This window comes from Chrysemys picta, chromosome 4 (assembly GCF_011386835.1).
Source record: "Chrysemys picta bellii isolate R12L10 chromosome 4, ASM1138683v2, whole genome shotgun sequence".
Classification (NCBI taxonomy): domain Eukaryota; kingdom Metazoa; phylum Chordata; order Testudines; family Emydidae; genus Chrysemys; species Chrysemys picta.
This window is the reverse complement of record NC_088794.1, coordinates 21,176,842-21,192,017: the sequence shown is the minus strand read 5'-3', so window position 1 is coordinate 21,192,017 and position 15,176 is coordinate 21,176,842. Positions and strand designations below refer to the sequence as shown.

The 15,176-nt window shown below is 52.2% G+C and overlaps 1 protein-coding gene across 5 annotated transcripts in view; it reads left to right on the top strand.

The window, feature by feature from the left end:
• Positions 1-224: 224 nt before the first annotated feature.
• The window catches only part of ATP2B4 (ATPase plasma membrane Ca2+ transporting 4), a 103,863-nt gene continuing 88,911 nt past the window's right edge, over positions 225-15,176 (top strand). For all 5 annotated transcript variants that reach the window (XM_008173757.4, XM_008173759.4, XM_008173756.4 and 2 more), the window contains exon 1: positions 225-898. The gene's annotated coding sequence lies outside the window, so the exon portion shown is untranslated. The remainder of the gene's footprint in view (positions 899-15,176) is intronic.

Below are 15,176 nucleotides of genomic sequence, written 5' to 3'. Positions count from 1 at the left end.
GATGGCAGAGAAGAAATGAGCAGTGTAGTGTGTCCCCCTTAAAGATTAAAAGAGCTTTCTGCAACACCTAGCCCTATCATAAACCCCACAACCTTCCCCCCAGCACTGATCTCCCCACCGGTTTCCTGCTCAGAAGCACACATGGATCTATTAAAGGGGTGTATGTGGGGGAGGGACTCTCGGAGAAGGGAGATCTGTCTTTTGCCTCTCCCCCTTAAAAAACCAGAGAGCAGCGGGGCTGGGACTGTGGCATGTGAAGCCACCTTAAGAGACTTCCTCCTCCTCTCTGGGATGGGGTGAGGCTGGCTGGGCTAGGCAGTGGCGTTGCTATGACAAGCATTTTCTTAAGCTAGCGCTGCTCGTGTAGGACTCGCTCAATTTGCAAAGGGCTGGCTCTGAAAACGGGGAGAAGAGAGGGCGAGGGAGAAGAGAGAAAACAAACCCAAGCCTCGTCCCTATCTGCTGATTAGCTTCAGTGCAGAGAGCGGTGTGGTTTTGCTGGTTTTTTCCTTAAAGACCTTCAGCGTTAAAGGACATTGGGCTCTTTCCAGCTTCCTGCTTCCCTCCAAACTTTGGGAAGAGCAAAATCAAGCGAAGAGGGGAGTGGAAAAGGAGGGAGGGAAGCGAATCCAGGAGTTTGGGATTTTTTAACCCCTTCCCTTCCATGGAAATCCAGGGGGGTTTTCCCGCCAGTGAAAGGCTGGATTGCTGGAGGCGGAGGGAAAGCAGCGAGAGCAGCCGCAGCCTATGAATTGATTCAGTCGTGCAAAGCTATTGCATGGCCGCTTCCCCCGCCCGCAGCCTGCTCTTCGCCAGACTGAAGCGCCCCAACTTGGAGCAGCTGGGCGGGTGGTAATCCTCGGGCTGGAGGAACCTCGCCTCCCGAGCCAGGAACACAGTAAGTGGTTTTTCCTGTTGTGCTGGCAACCTTTAGCCTCTGCCAGTCCCCTTCCACCATGCATGGATTTGCTGTTCCACGCAGGGTCAGGGGCTGGGTGGGATTTCTCTCTTTGGGGGGGGGGGGGGGGGGTGGCTGCCTGGCTTCCTCTCTGGCTGAGGAACAGGCACAGAATGGAAAACTGTTGCAAACATATTTTCCGTGTCTGTTTCTCTCTGCTCGGGTGCTAGTTGTCCGCAGAGCGAAAGGAGGCAGAAGAGAGACTATCACCCGGGGAGGCTGGAAAGCAGAGTTGTGTGTCTGTCTCAGCTTTCTCAAATCGCTGGTTGCAGCAACAGGGAACAGCTTTTTTGGGGGGGAGGGGGGAAATTCCTTTCTCCACGGAAATCCAAGCCGATGACTCGCCCAGCCCTGCCATGCTTGCAAAAACAGCCCCTGGGAGCCCTTCGGAGTTTGCAAGTTATAATTAGCTGTGGAAAATTTAGGGAGTTCCCTTAAGTGGAGCTGGCTCTAAAACCGAGAGAAAAGCTCTGTTGTCTGGGCGGGAGGGGGGGCTTCTAGGAGAGAGTATCCGGGGAGCGGGGAAGGAATATTTGTAAAAATGGAAAGTGTTGTGCTTGTGTGTGTTTGATCAGGCTTAGGAGGGTGGCGGGGCTGGTTACTGGCTGGGTTGGTTGACTTCTTTTATCAGACGCAGGGGGGCTGGAACAATTTTTATAGAAGGGGGGGGGGGCTGAGAGCCATTGAACCAAACTGTAAACCCTGGATATAATAGACCACAAACCACTCCAAGGCAGGGTGTGTGGTAGCACCCCTAGCACCTAGGATCAGGGGAACTTTCATTTTTATGGAGCAGAAGCCTCTGGTCCTGATGACTTGTTTTTTGGCAGGTTGGGGGGGAACTTTCCCCAGCTCCCTGGACTCAGATCTGATCAGCTGATGCAGCAGTATTTTCTTGTGCATTTTCATCCTCAATTTTTCTACCTTCCTTCCTTCTACCCGCCAATGTATCTTGCATTAAGAGCCTCTTACTGGAAAGGGCAGGGAGGTGGTAGTGGAGCTGAATCCAGGCCAGCGTGGAAGATTTCTCCAAGGAGAACTGGGCGGTGGAAGAGTGTTGGAAGCTAGCAAGCCTGCCCCTATGAAATAACCGATAGCTTAGACAGTAAAACAGGCAGTGTGTAATTCTGCTTACCTGCATGTGGGTGCCTGCCTGGCTGTAGCAGACTGCAAGTTCCCTGGGGCAGGGGCTGTCTCTGGCTGTGTGCACTGGAAGCCTGAGCCTGGCTGGGGCCTCTGGGCACTATGGTATATAAATAAGGTGTGTGTCTGTCCGTCCATCATCTTAGGCTCTAGCTTAGTGACCTGCTACTTTATTGGTTGGAAGCACAATGCCGGGTCTGTCACCCCTACCATTGAGCCTGGCTTCATTTGAAAGGGGGAGCTCAGTCCCCTGCCCTGCCTCTCCTAACCCCCTCCCCACTGGGAGGGCTGCCAGGCAGATGGGGAAAGTGCCAGCTAATTGGGTGGGGCATGCAGGGATGGGGTCAGGGGAACAAAATGTTTCCCTAAGGGACCCACCAGTGTCTAGTCTATAGGGGGATTTGCCAGGGGAGCAACAGGACGCAGTGGTCTGTCTGGGATGCTGTGCTGGGAACATGTGCTCCCAGGGCACTCCTGCTGCTAGGGAGGGTGTCAGCTGGTTCCTCCACTGCAGAGTTCATTCATCAGGGAGATGGCTGGGGGCACTGTGTGTGTGGGGGGGGGAGGCGGGGAGGGGGGGGGGCTGCCCTCCCTGCTTGCACATGATCCTGCTGTGTCGCAGCCTGGCATGTTGTGGCGCAGCAGGTGGGATGGGGGATGCTTTTAAGGAACAAACAAGTCAGGGGAGGGGGGCTCAGCCAGGAGCCAGCAGGTTGCCCCACATCTTAGCAAGAGACATTGGGGGCAGGGGCAGCTCCTGGGGGTGCAATGAATGACCAGCATGAGGACCGGATGGAATGGGTGGAGGGAGAGGCTGCTGATGAGGAATTGCACACTGTGGGGTACAGAGATGAGGGGCAGAACAGGCCAGCTCAGACCACTGAACCGCCCCAGCCTGATTTCCAACAGGGGCTAAGATCTGGCTTAGCTCTCCTTTGAGAAGGGTGGGGTGCTTCCTCCTTGCTCCCCTCAGATCTCCAATAGGGGGCTGTGGGCAGGGTTCCATCCCAGGGGGACACAGCAATGACTAAGGGAAAGGAGTGTGGGGCCTATGCTGGCAGCAGAGCTAAACTATTCCTGGGGGCGGACATGGACAGATGTGGCTTCAGGGGGCACACCTCTCCTTTATGCCACTCGACAGAGGATCCCACCCTTGCAGCAGGGTGTTCTAGGGCCCTCTGGGTTCAAGCCCTGAAGTCTGACCCCACTGATCCATTGTGCTGGAGTGGGTGGATACCTGCAGCAGGTGGGCAAGGAATTGAAGGTGTCTCCCCCTGGCCTGCAGCACCCAGGCAATCCTGGTTGACTCTCCACCCACCTCATGGCAGGTGGGAAGGAAGGAAAACTCCAATCGGGGAGACTCCCGCCTGTTACTACACTTCTCCTTGGGAGAGCTGCAGTCATAAGCCTCTCTCCAGCTGCTGCTGCTTGGTGTCTGGGTGGGTCTCCCTGACCTTGTTAGCCTGCCCTTGGGATCACAGGGAGCACTCACCATCTGGATTCCCCATGTCCCTTTGTTGCTCAGGAGGGGTCACCCATGTCTTGTCTGGTGGTCTGGGGTGGCTGGCTGCATGCAGCTGCAGGATGGGATAGATTCATTAGACTGGCATGGGATGGGTGGTGTGCATCTTCGTTCAGGATCAGCACTCCAGAGTGGAATCTGGCTTCAGGTGCTGGTGAGAAGAGGTTCTCGTGATCTCAGCTGGGTGATGTTGACCCATGTGGACTGGAACCATCGGCACTGTAGCTGGTCACTGTTGGGAAGGGTCGAAATAGCTGTGGGGCGGGGGCTGCAGGTTGGGGTTGAGGTGCACTGTGTGGGAGTCCAGGACTGAAATAGTGGGGGGGAGTGGGGAAGGGAAGAGCATCAGGTATGCTGTGAGGCAGCAAGTGTTGAGGTGCCCTGGTGGTGTGAACACTCGGCTCTGGAACAGGCAGGGATGTCACAAGTGTGTTGGGAGAACCAAGCTGGAGCAGCACAGGGCAGACATGTGGGTGGGTGGACAAGTTGGTCCTGGACTAGTAGGATGTGTTTCAGGGTGGGATTGTGGTGCATTGGAGGGAGGGATAGCTCAGTGGTTTGAGCATTGGCCTGCTAAACCCAGGGTTGTGAGTTCAATCCTTGAGGGGGCCATTTAGGGATCTGGGGAAAAAAATCTGTCTGGGGATCGGTCCTGCTTTGAGCAGGGGGTTGGACTAGATGACCTCCTGGGGGTCCCTTCCAACCCTGATATTCTATGATTGGCAGCGCTATATGGGGGCAGTTTGCTCCATGCCATGCCTGGCTCTACCCCTCCCTCCCTCCTGTCTCTTCCCATCCGTCACATCAAATTAAAATAAAAAAATAAGCAAATAAAGCAGCAGGAAAAGCTGGATTGCAGCCCACATGGCTGGCAGGCAAATGACTGAATAAGTACTCTTCTGGCTCTTCTCTCCCCTCTCTGCCCCCAGCACCCTTCTTGCTGCTTGGTCCTGTGCTCTGTAGGTTTGGAGCATTCTTCTGTCACACTGAGCATCTGGTTTGAATCTGCCTGCTTGGTGGAGTGGTTTTTCTTGTTACACAGCTGGGAGGAATGTGCAGCGGGTGCAAGGCCCCCTGTGCTCAGTTCACAGGCTTGCTAACCTGCCCCAACCCTTGCTTTTCACTTGAGGGTGATGCTGAGGGTCTCCCTGCAGCTCAAAGAATTAGAGGGAGCTTCTGTGGGGGAGGTTGAAATCTGGGTGGTCCCTCCCTGCCTGGCAGAGGCAAATTCAGACCAGAACTGAAAGTAAAGGGGAAGGGCGTGGGAGCTGGTACAATGGGTTTTTGTCCTTGTATCTCTGGGGCCCTGGGCTTGAATGGGGCTTGGATCATAAACAACATTAGTTTAGTAAAGTTGATGGGATTTTTGTCTGCAATGCAACACTCTGCATTAGCGCACACCTTGGTTGTCAAGAGTCTGTGAGGGAGAGGAATTGCAGTGGGTGAGTGGGGCTACAGGCTGGGATTGAGGTCGATCACCAGAGCTTGGGACTGGAATAGTAGAGAAGGTTGCAAGTCAGGCTTGAGGGGTGTGGGGAGCCTGGGGTTGGAACAGCAGTGTGGGAGGACTGGGTCAGGCTCAAGATGCATTGACTGAGTATGGGGGGGAGCTCAGAGCTGGAATATGAATCGGGTGGAGGGTCAGGGTGGTGGCCCCTCAGCACAGCCAGGCAGGACTGGAACAGGACAGGAGCCGGGTGTGGTGGCAGTATTTTGCAGGCTGCCTCTGCTCTGCCTGGCTCCAATCAGTGCCCTCAATCCTTCACTTCTCTGAGCACTGAAATGCACCTAAATATTGAATGAGGCCGACACCCCCGCTGCCCTCACATCCCAGTCAGAAGCAGTGGCATGAAACTCCCTTCCAGTGCCAGCAACTAGTGAGATGCTGCTGTGACCTCTGACCTGGCTGCTGCGTGATTCCCCCCAGGGAATTGCAAAGTATGATACAGGAAAGGGATGGTTTGGGTGTGTGTGTGTGGGGGGGTGGGGTAGGACTGCACCATATCTGGGTCTTGGCTTGGGGGGTGATTGTGGGTTTCTTTCTTGGTCTTCTGCTGGCTTGTTGGAGGCCATGCATAGGGAATCCTCTCAGCTCCTGTAGAGTGTCCAACAACCCCAGAGCCTTTCCTGAAACCGGCTGTGATGCCCCTTGACCCTTGCTGAGTTCTCCATAGGGCACCTGTCACCATGGTTTCTAGGCATTGGTTTGTGGCAGGTAGAGGAACCCTCTTCTTGGTTTCCCAGCAAGTGAACAGCCCAGCTGTGCCAGGGTTGGCATGAAAGGTGCCCAGTCTGTGTCCAGTGGGGAAGGGGACTTTTGCTGTCTGTGCAGGGCATGCTCCTGGCATGACTGCCCAGAACTGAGCAGGGAAATGCCCTGCCAGGCTGCTGCGCTCCAGGTGGAGTGGTGAGAGGCAGCAGACTGACCCCTTTGGAGATCAGTCCTCTGCATCTGTGGAGCAGTGGCATGGTGAGCATCCCCCAGGCTCTGAGCTGGAGGCCCTGCCTCTCTCCCCAGGGCAGATGGGAGTTCCACATCCAGTCTGTTCAGCTAGTGATGCCCCTGCTGAGGCTGCAATGTTGTGACATGGGCACCAGTCTGGCTAGATGTGCACTAATACCCCTGCTGGGAGCACTCCTGGGGGAAGGAGTGGGGGTGGGGGAGATCAGGGGAGGGCCTTTGATGGCAGCAGGAAGGGGTGAGGGTTACTTGGTGATACTGAGAGCCAGACAGATCTCCCCTTCCCACTCCAGACTAAACATGGGTCCTTCCAAGTGGGCATTCCCTGCCCTCTTAGTCTGTAAATCCAGGTGTCTGGCTGCAGATCTGCCTGTTGTCAGCATGCCCAAGGACTTGTCTGCCCCAGGCAACCCAAAGGTCCCACCAGGGCTATTCTTGTGGCAGCATTGGGAGCCCTAGTGCAGACAGGCCGCTGGTGCCCAGCAGCACATTAATCACTGGGGCCTCAAGACCTGCATCAAGCAGGTGGCTGAAGCTCCAGTGCCTGTTCTACACTAGCCCTCCCGCTGGCAAAGGCAGTGGGAGACTTGAGTGGAGAAAGGACTCCTGTAGCTGCAGCAGAGGAGAGGAAGCCAGCATGCAGGAGAAGGCAGGGAGGGACTGCGCTATTGTCCTCTAGGTAGGAAGAAGCTGGGTGGAGCAGCTGCTGTGAATGGAGCTCGCTCCTACTCTTCCACCCCAGGAGTGTAGTTCCCAGAGGCCCTGGGCTGCAGGGCTGCCTGCACTAGATGAGCCTTCTCCACCTTTTCTGTTGGTGTAGCCCCATGCATAGGAGCAGCTGCAGGCATCCTGATGGCTCTGGTCTAGAGTGACCAGACAGCAAATGTGAAAAATCAGGATGGGAGGGGGGATAATAGGCACCTATATAAGAAAAAGCCTCCAATATCAGGACTGTCCTTACAAAATCAGGACATCTTGTCACCCTACTCTGTGCCTACCTTGTCCTCCCACCCACCTCTGCCTGTTTTGGATCGCTTGACTCGGGGGGCAGGGTCATCATCTGTCCCTTGTCTATAAAGCATCTAGGCCCTTGGGGGCCTGATTCCAAAAGTGGTACTCTTGTAATGTAACTTGTAGTAACTCTGCCATCCAACCCATGTGGGAGCAGGTGGCCAATGCACCAGCAGCTGCTAGCAGACTGTGTATTTGCATGTCCCCCAGTGCTGCAGTCACAGGTGGGGCTGACATGGTGGTGACAATTAGGGTGACCAGATAGCAAGTGTGAAAAATCGGGACGGGGCTGGGGGGTAATAGGATCCTGTATAAGAAAAAGACCCAAAAATCGGGACTGCCCTATAAAATCGGGACATCTGGTCACCCTAGTGACAATAGTGGGGAAAATGTAGCCTTGACTAGGCCTGTTTGGTTTCTCCAGTGTCTGCCTTTTCCTCCTCCCACTGCTCACCTTGCATCTGAATGAGCAGTGGGAAGGGGGTGCTGTACATCTCTCTGGGGACCTGGAATGGGGACACCTTTGGAGAAGACTGCTGTCTCCTAGTTAGGGCCTTTCTGCACAAGCAATATCCTCAACTCAGCCATCAGTGTAGCAGCACTGGTCTTGTGGGGGGGGGGGTGCCCAAGTGCTGATGAGGATGTGCCGGGGTTTGCACTGAGTGGACTAGTCAGAAATTCTTACTCGTAAAGACCCCCTGAATGCCACCATCTGCACTAAGGGTCAGTACTGTTGCATGGATACCAGTTGTTGGCTCAGGGTTATCCCTGAGCATAGACAAGACCTGCTTTAGTAGGAGGCAGGCTTGGGGGAGCAAAGCTTCTTTGACCCCATTTTCCTTCTGCTCCCCTGGGCTCCACAAGGCTGTTTCTCTTTGGGCTGGTCAACTGCAAAATAAGATGTACTGGGGCCCTCCCAGATGAGAGTTTTCTGGTTAACATTGCAAAAGTGGGCCTAACAGTGTTTCTCATCCATGCTCCAGCCCCAGGCTTTCCATAGCTGGAATGCTATTAGGGGAGATGATTACATCCTATTTACAGAGCTGGTCTTGACAGCATTGGGGAGCTTCTGTTTTGTAACAGCATCCCCCAGCAGGCTTGCCCAGTGATGTTCTTCACACAAAATGGAGCAACAGAGTGGATTTCCTCTGCACCCATCTATCCTTCCTCCACGTTCTCTTCCTTCTACTCTCATGTCTCCTGTCTCTTGTATGCAGCCCTGGGAAGGGCCAGCCAGGACTGCAGCATGTCTGGACAAGTGCTGCTCCTCCCAGCCAGAGAAGGCTGCCCTCTGCTCTTCCATGTACCTACATAGCTCTAGGAATGTTAGCTGTGGGGGGCAGGTTCAGATAAAGGAAGCTGGGGATAAATCTCCTCACAGGTTGCAGAGGAGGAGAACCAACACAGTGGCCCAGCTTTGATTGTCCACTCAGGGTGGACAAACAGCTCTGACTGAACTTGCTACCTGCTGCATCAACAAAGCCCTCAAGGTTGTTTTTATATTTTGGCACGAGAAGCCACCTGGGAGGGAGCCAAGTGGCGAGGGATTGGTACCTGCTTGGTGAGTTTCCCCTGCTGGGGATTCGAAGGTAACTCCAAGTAATAGAACAGAGATCCCAGAACCAATGACAGAAAATTGCCATTTAAATACAATGAAGGCACCCTCCTCTGGCTTTGGGAATTCCTGGACTGGGGGAAGAATTTCTTTCCCCATAGACCTCCTCCCCCCCCCTCCCCCAGCCTGATATTTCTAATACAAGAATACCTTGAGGCTCCAATGGAGATTGCACAGCACCCAGTGCACTAGGCCCCAAACACACAAGCAAGAGACACTTCTGGCCCAATGAAGATCTGGTAGCCCAGGCTTCAATATGGGCTAGCTGCCTGAGTAATTGGCTTGTCCAGAATCCCAGACTGGCTTGTGCAGCCTACTCTGCTGTGGCTTTACTGCTCTTAGGCTACTAGATCAAAGCTACTTGGGTAGGTCTACACCTGCTGCCATCCCACTTACAATTGCAATGTAGACATGCCCCAAGTGACTAGCCCAAGTGGCTCAGGGAATCTGTGCCAGAGCTGGGAACTGAACCCAGTTCACTTCAATCCCAGTCCAGTCCCTTGGGCATAAAACAGCCTTCCTTGCCTCTGGTTTTCTCTCTTCTTGCCATTCACCCTCCTATACTTCCTAGCAGGGTTTGCCACTGATGATGTTGGTACCAGTACCTGAAGTGCTGAGATGCTCCTTCACAGAAGATGTCCTTAATAGACCTAATGGATGATCTGTCTCCTTGGAGGAGGTGGTGGTGATGTCTAATGGTTACACAGCATGTCATTCCAAAGGTCCTGAATAGAGCTGGTCCAAAAACCAGAAAAATTCCTGAAATTTCAAAGCTGGTTCAATTTGCAGGGCTCAAAAGGGAACCATTCCCATGCCCAGATTTTAAATGTCTGTTTTTTAATCCAGTTTAGTTTTGATGCTTTCTAGACCAGCACTTGTATTGCAGATTGTGCATGGGAGGATGGCATGAGAGGGACTGTAGACGGCACATGGTGGGGAACCATATGGTGGGAGCTGGGGGGAAAGGAGGTTCAAAGTGCACATGCTAGGGACCTGTGGGATGGGAGAAAGGGGTTCAGAGGGCAGGAACATAGGGGATGGGGAAAAGGGGTATTTACTCAAAGGACAGGGTGAAAACTAAGTGGGTAACACTGTCTCCCAGAAGGAGTGGGGCTGTACTGTTGTGCTGGATGTGAGGTGGGGGGGGGGGTCAATCTGAAGATGGCACGTGGTGGTGCCAGGGCTCTACTAGCCTGCCCAAAGTCTGTAGTTTGCATGCATCTGAAGTGGTGTTTTTTACCCACAAGCTTATGCCCAAATAAATCTTAGTCTTTAAGGTGCCACCGGACTCCTTGTTGGTTTTGTAGTTCACCAAACACCCTTGGCCAGTCCCAGGCCATCTGCAGCAGCCTCTGATGTTTACCCAGGTGGGGTGCTTGGCTCAGGGTGCAGTGTCCCAGTTGCAGGTCCTGTCTCAGTGTTTTCCCTCCATTCCAACTGGCTGCAGCAGCTGCATTCCCTGGCACCCCCTGCCAGGGCTTTCTGAGGCTGAACTCATAAAACATCTGACTTTGATGCTGTTTTAATTAGTTGCTTTTGGCATTAATGTGCAGGGATAAGTTTCCATAGACTTATAAACCTGCCCCTCTATTTTTTTTTCTTTAATCAAGGCTTTTTTGCAGTGGGCAAAGGCTTGAGATGCACAGTCACCACAGCCGTTTGCTCTGTGGTACAACAGTCCACCCTGGACAATGGCAGATTAAATATTGATGGTGATGATACTTTGCCTTCTGCAGCACCCTCTGTCTGAGGATTGCATACCTCTTGGTAGACAAGAATGAGTTAAGCCTCCCATCACCCTTGTGTGTAGGGAGTCAGTGTTCTGTTTTACAGATGGGGAAACTGAGGCACAGAGAGGGGAAGTGACTTGCCCAAAGTCTCACAGCAGGTCAGTGGCAGAGCTGGGAAGAGAACCCAGGTCTCAGTAGATCCCAATAGCATCCTCCCAGCCAATTTTTCAGGCTCTTCAATCCTGCAATAGGGAGTGACTGGAAAGGAAGTGTAGTTGGTGACTTGGATGCAACTTTTCACCCCTCGGTGCCTCAGTTTCCCCACCTGTAAGATGAGGATGCTGCTGCTTTACCTCCCGCGGAGGTGGGATTGGATTGCAGGGGTGGGTTGATTAATATTTGTAAAGGGCTTTGTAGATGGAAACACTAAGGAGGGTTTATTCCACACACTAATCAATGTCCAAACCAATCTAGCCATGATCCCTGGGTCAGGGGTTGATTCCACCCTTAACTTGAGTGACCTGCACATGGATGAGACATGAGGCTGGGGCCATGATGATAGGACTGCAGATGCCCAATCAGGGCTTGCAGGCAATTCTATTAGCTGCCCAGGGTGATGGCAGCTGCCCTGGGGGCCCTTCACCAGCTGAAGGGATCATAGGGCTGAGTGGGGACTCCATTTGGGCCCTTGCTGTCAGAGTCCTTTGCTGATAGCAGCAGGTTATGGGCACTGGGCAGGCCACATGGGCCAGTGTGGAGAGCACAGCACAGATTCCGGACACCTGACTTTTCTGCTGACTTTGGGACAGTTGTTTCCTCCCTCTGCCTTGTTTTCCCTCACACCTTTGCTGGTCTAGTCTGTTTAGACTGTAAGCTATTTGGGGCAGGGATCGTCTCCCTCTATGTATATGAACAGCACCGAGCACAGTGGGGGCCCTGTTCTCTGCATAGGTGCTATTGTAAATTAAATAAACAAGCGCCTTGTTTCCAGAATGAAGGCAAGTCCAGTTACTCCAAGAACAAATCCCAGTTGACATCAGGAGGGTGGATGGTATAGCACCTTCCTGTAATCCAATTACCTTTACCATGTGGAAAATCCACTTAAAGAAGTTGAACCCCCACCCCTGGATCTGCCTTTCTATACCAAATAGCCCAGGCTTTAAGGCAACCTTGCAGGCATCCTGTCAACATCCCCTTCCTACCTCTGAAACTCACTGCAGTGATGGGTGCAAGTGGCTATAAGTTTTGTCCTCCCCACTCCCTCCCTCCCTCATGTCTGTGCCGCTTGTTGGTGGGAGCAGTGCGTCAGCTGGGAGCCTGAGCAGGAACAGCTGTCAGAAATGGTAAGGCGCTTTCTGAATTCTTAATTCAGGCGATGATTTCATGTTTCTCTGCATCTCTTGCTTGGAGCACATGCTCAGAAGCGTGGAGTGTGGGCTGGTTTTTTAGAGATTGAGCTACACCTTCCAAGGAGCTATGCTGATTTATACCAGCTGAAATCAAGCTGAGGATTTGGTCCGCTGACAGCATTCTGTGCTGATGGGGGCAGGGGGAACTGAGTGAAGATGTATGGCAGAGAGATGAGTCTGTTTGTTCTCAGCAGTCGGACTCTTTGGGCTTGTCTACACAGCCAACAGCGCTTTAACGTGGCTGTGTAGTTGTAGCTCCCAGCACTGTAGCTTCACCCCCCCGAGCGAAGAAAGTTTCAGTGGCAGTGTAAACAAGGTCTTTAGAAATGCAGGGCTGGAAGGGACCTCTAAGAGGTCATCTAGTCCAGCACCCTCTGCTGAGACAGGACCAAGTAAACCTGGACTGTCCCTCACAGGTTTGTCTAACCTATTACTAAAAACTTCAAATGAGGGGGGTTCTGCAACCTCCCTTGGAAGCCTATTCCACAGCTTAACTTCTCTCTAGTGAGAATTTTTCATAATATCTAACCTAAATCTCTCTTGCTGCAAATTAAGCTCCTTAGTACTTGTCCTACCTTCAGCAAACATGGAGAACAATTGATCCCTGGGCTCTTTATTACAGCCCTTGAGACTAACTATGCCGAGTTTTCTAAACCTTTCCTCACCTAAAACCTGACCTAAACCCTTTATCCATCTTTCCTAAAGGGTGGCACCCAGAACTGGACCCGGTACTTCAGCTGGCAAATAACACCCAACTGCATCTATAGCCAGTGTGGGACAGTGTCTCAAACTCCTCTTTGCAACTCTGCCAGGGCTGTTCCAGGCTTTTGGAATTGACTACAGCAGCTCCACTAGGCTGAGTACTGTACAGGTACACAGGAGAATGTCTGCCTGGAAGAGCTTACGATCAGAACAGAGAAGACAGACAAGGTGGGAGAAAGGAAGGATTTTTACAGAAGGCCGATTTAAGTGAGTTTCCTGAGGTCATCCAGGAAGTTTAGAGATCTGGGTTTGATTCCTAGCACTGCCATAGAGTCCCAGGACAGTGCCTTAAACACAAAACCAGCCTTCACCCCTCTCTCAGAATGGGGGTCCTCTGCTTGCTCTGGGGAGTGGTGCCTTTAGTCCCCAGGGCTGCCAATACTATGTGTAGTGGAGGAATCAGAGTGGGACTAGGACACTGCTCCATACAGATTAGTTCCTTGGCCTGCTCTCTGCCCTCAAGTTGGGGGAAGTGGTAATAGGAAGCAGCATTTCTGAAACCTCCTTCCTTGCCAACGGTCAGAATGGAGAGATCCGCTCACTGGCTCCTTGATTCCCAAGTCTAAAAATAAGCATGCTGGCCCTTGGAATGATGAGACTTCATATCTGTTATGAGTGCTCCAGCCCTGGAGCTGCATGGGGGTGCTGGTAGAGAATCTGAAAATCCAGGGAGGGGCTGGAGGAGGTGGGAACCCCAGTGTGCTGGCAAGGGACCCTGGATTTCCTTCCCATCTCCTGGGTGTTTGGGTCTGAACTAAAGCGCGTGTCCTCACAGCTTTCTTAAAGGCCCAGCAGTGACTCCTGAGTGACCTTTGCTCTTTGATCGCTAGATCCAAGTTGTGCTCAGATTTTTCAGGTCTGTCTCAGATTTCAGACAAAGTGCCTGACTTTGCAGAACAAGATTTCCCAGGAGATGTGTTCAGGACCCCACTGCAACTGCTGGAGCTTTCATGTCCCATGGATATAAAAGACAGGCCCCTTTCCTCTGCTTCTTCCCAATCACCCCATGCTTCTCTGCATTGACTGCCATCTGTCCCATTAATCCCGGTTGTATCCATGTCCTGCACTCACCAGTCTCTCGTTGTTTGCCAGTGCAGCTTGCTGACATCAAAAGCCAGAGCTCAAAACGGAGATTTCTGCAAACTTTTCACCCTGCCCCACAACCCCTGTTTCCTCTTCTACCATCTCATCACTGCAAGAGACTTAAAATCATTTAGTGTTTAACTATCGTGCCCCTTGGGTGTGCAGGGCACCTCAGCCTGTGCTAGTCTCTTGTTCCTCCCCTGGCACTAACTACTGAAAGCAATCCCTGGATTGTTTTAACACTTAGCTGTCGTGGGCAAATCCAGGGCCTGCCAAGAAGATGCCATTAAACTTGGGTCAGGAAAAGTTACTCTCCTACCTCCTGATTCTCCTCTCGTGCATGCTAGCATTAATCAGCAGTAATTCCACTGTAGCCAATAGAACAAAAGGGAGAGAGTTGGCCCCGCTGTGTGCTTTCTTGCTGTGCTTTGCATTTAGCTTCCTATAGAGAAGAACCAGAACCCCAGGCTGAGGTTTCTGATCTCAACTGTCTGACCACTTATGCTGGACTCCACCTCCAATTTAGACTCATTCCATTTTAACCACATAGCCAGAAAAGAATTCCCTAGCCACTGGGGTAACTAGTCAGTTCCAAATTGTAATTAACACCTCTCCTGTGGCCAGTAAGATCTCCAGGGCAGGGACTCTTGTTTTTAACACTGGAAAGGACAATGGGTGTTCATGGGCTCTGTATAACTTGGGTTGTAAGCTCCTCAGGGCAGGCTCTTGTACATCTCTAACACTCCTTGCAAACCACTGGCACTAGATAGAGCAGATCCTACATTAAACTGCAGTTAAAATGTCACTGCACTAGTCTATTGCTCTCCATGATGCCAAATGCAGTTTGCTCTGCTCATAAGTTAAAAAGACTTGTTTGTCTTCCCTAATTGCCAGCCCTGCAAACTCACCCTGGGATCTGAGCGTCAAGCTGGGTTTTGTGCCTCATGCGCTCGTACCCATTAATAAGCATTTTGCAAGTGGAACTTAGTTAATAATTCTCAGACTCCGTGATGATTAATCTTTGAACTCCCTAGCCTGGACAGATGTGTGACACAGATTAGAACTGAGCTTGCACTCCCATAGCTGTTTTACCCTAGCACCTAGGAACCTCAGGCATGGACCAGAACCCCATTGTGCTAGGCACTACAAACATGCAAGAAGACTGTCCCTACCCCAAAGAGCTTGCAACTGAAGTATAAGACCTGACTAATAGATATGGATAGATGGGGGCGTATTAGCCAGCCTGGTCTCAGTGCACTACTGTTCGAACTGTTCTCAAGTTGTTTGTGGGCATGTTGGCGAAGTGGAGTTTTAAGGAGGCATTTGGTGGAGAACAGTGAAGTGGTTTTGTGATGTTCACGGAGCTCCTCCCAAGTGTGAGGGGCAGCATGAGAGCATGGAAGCTTGTTTGCAAACATAAGTGGGCAATGGCAGCTGGCATCATGGGCCGGTGGGAGTGGACGTTTTGATAGTGAATGAGAG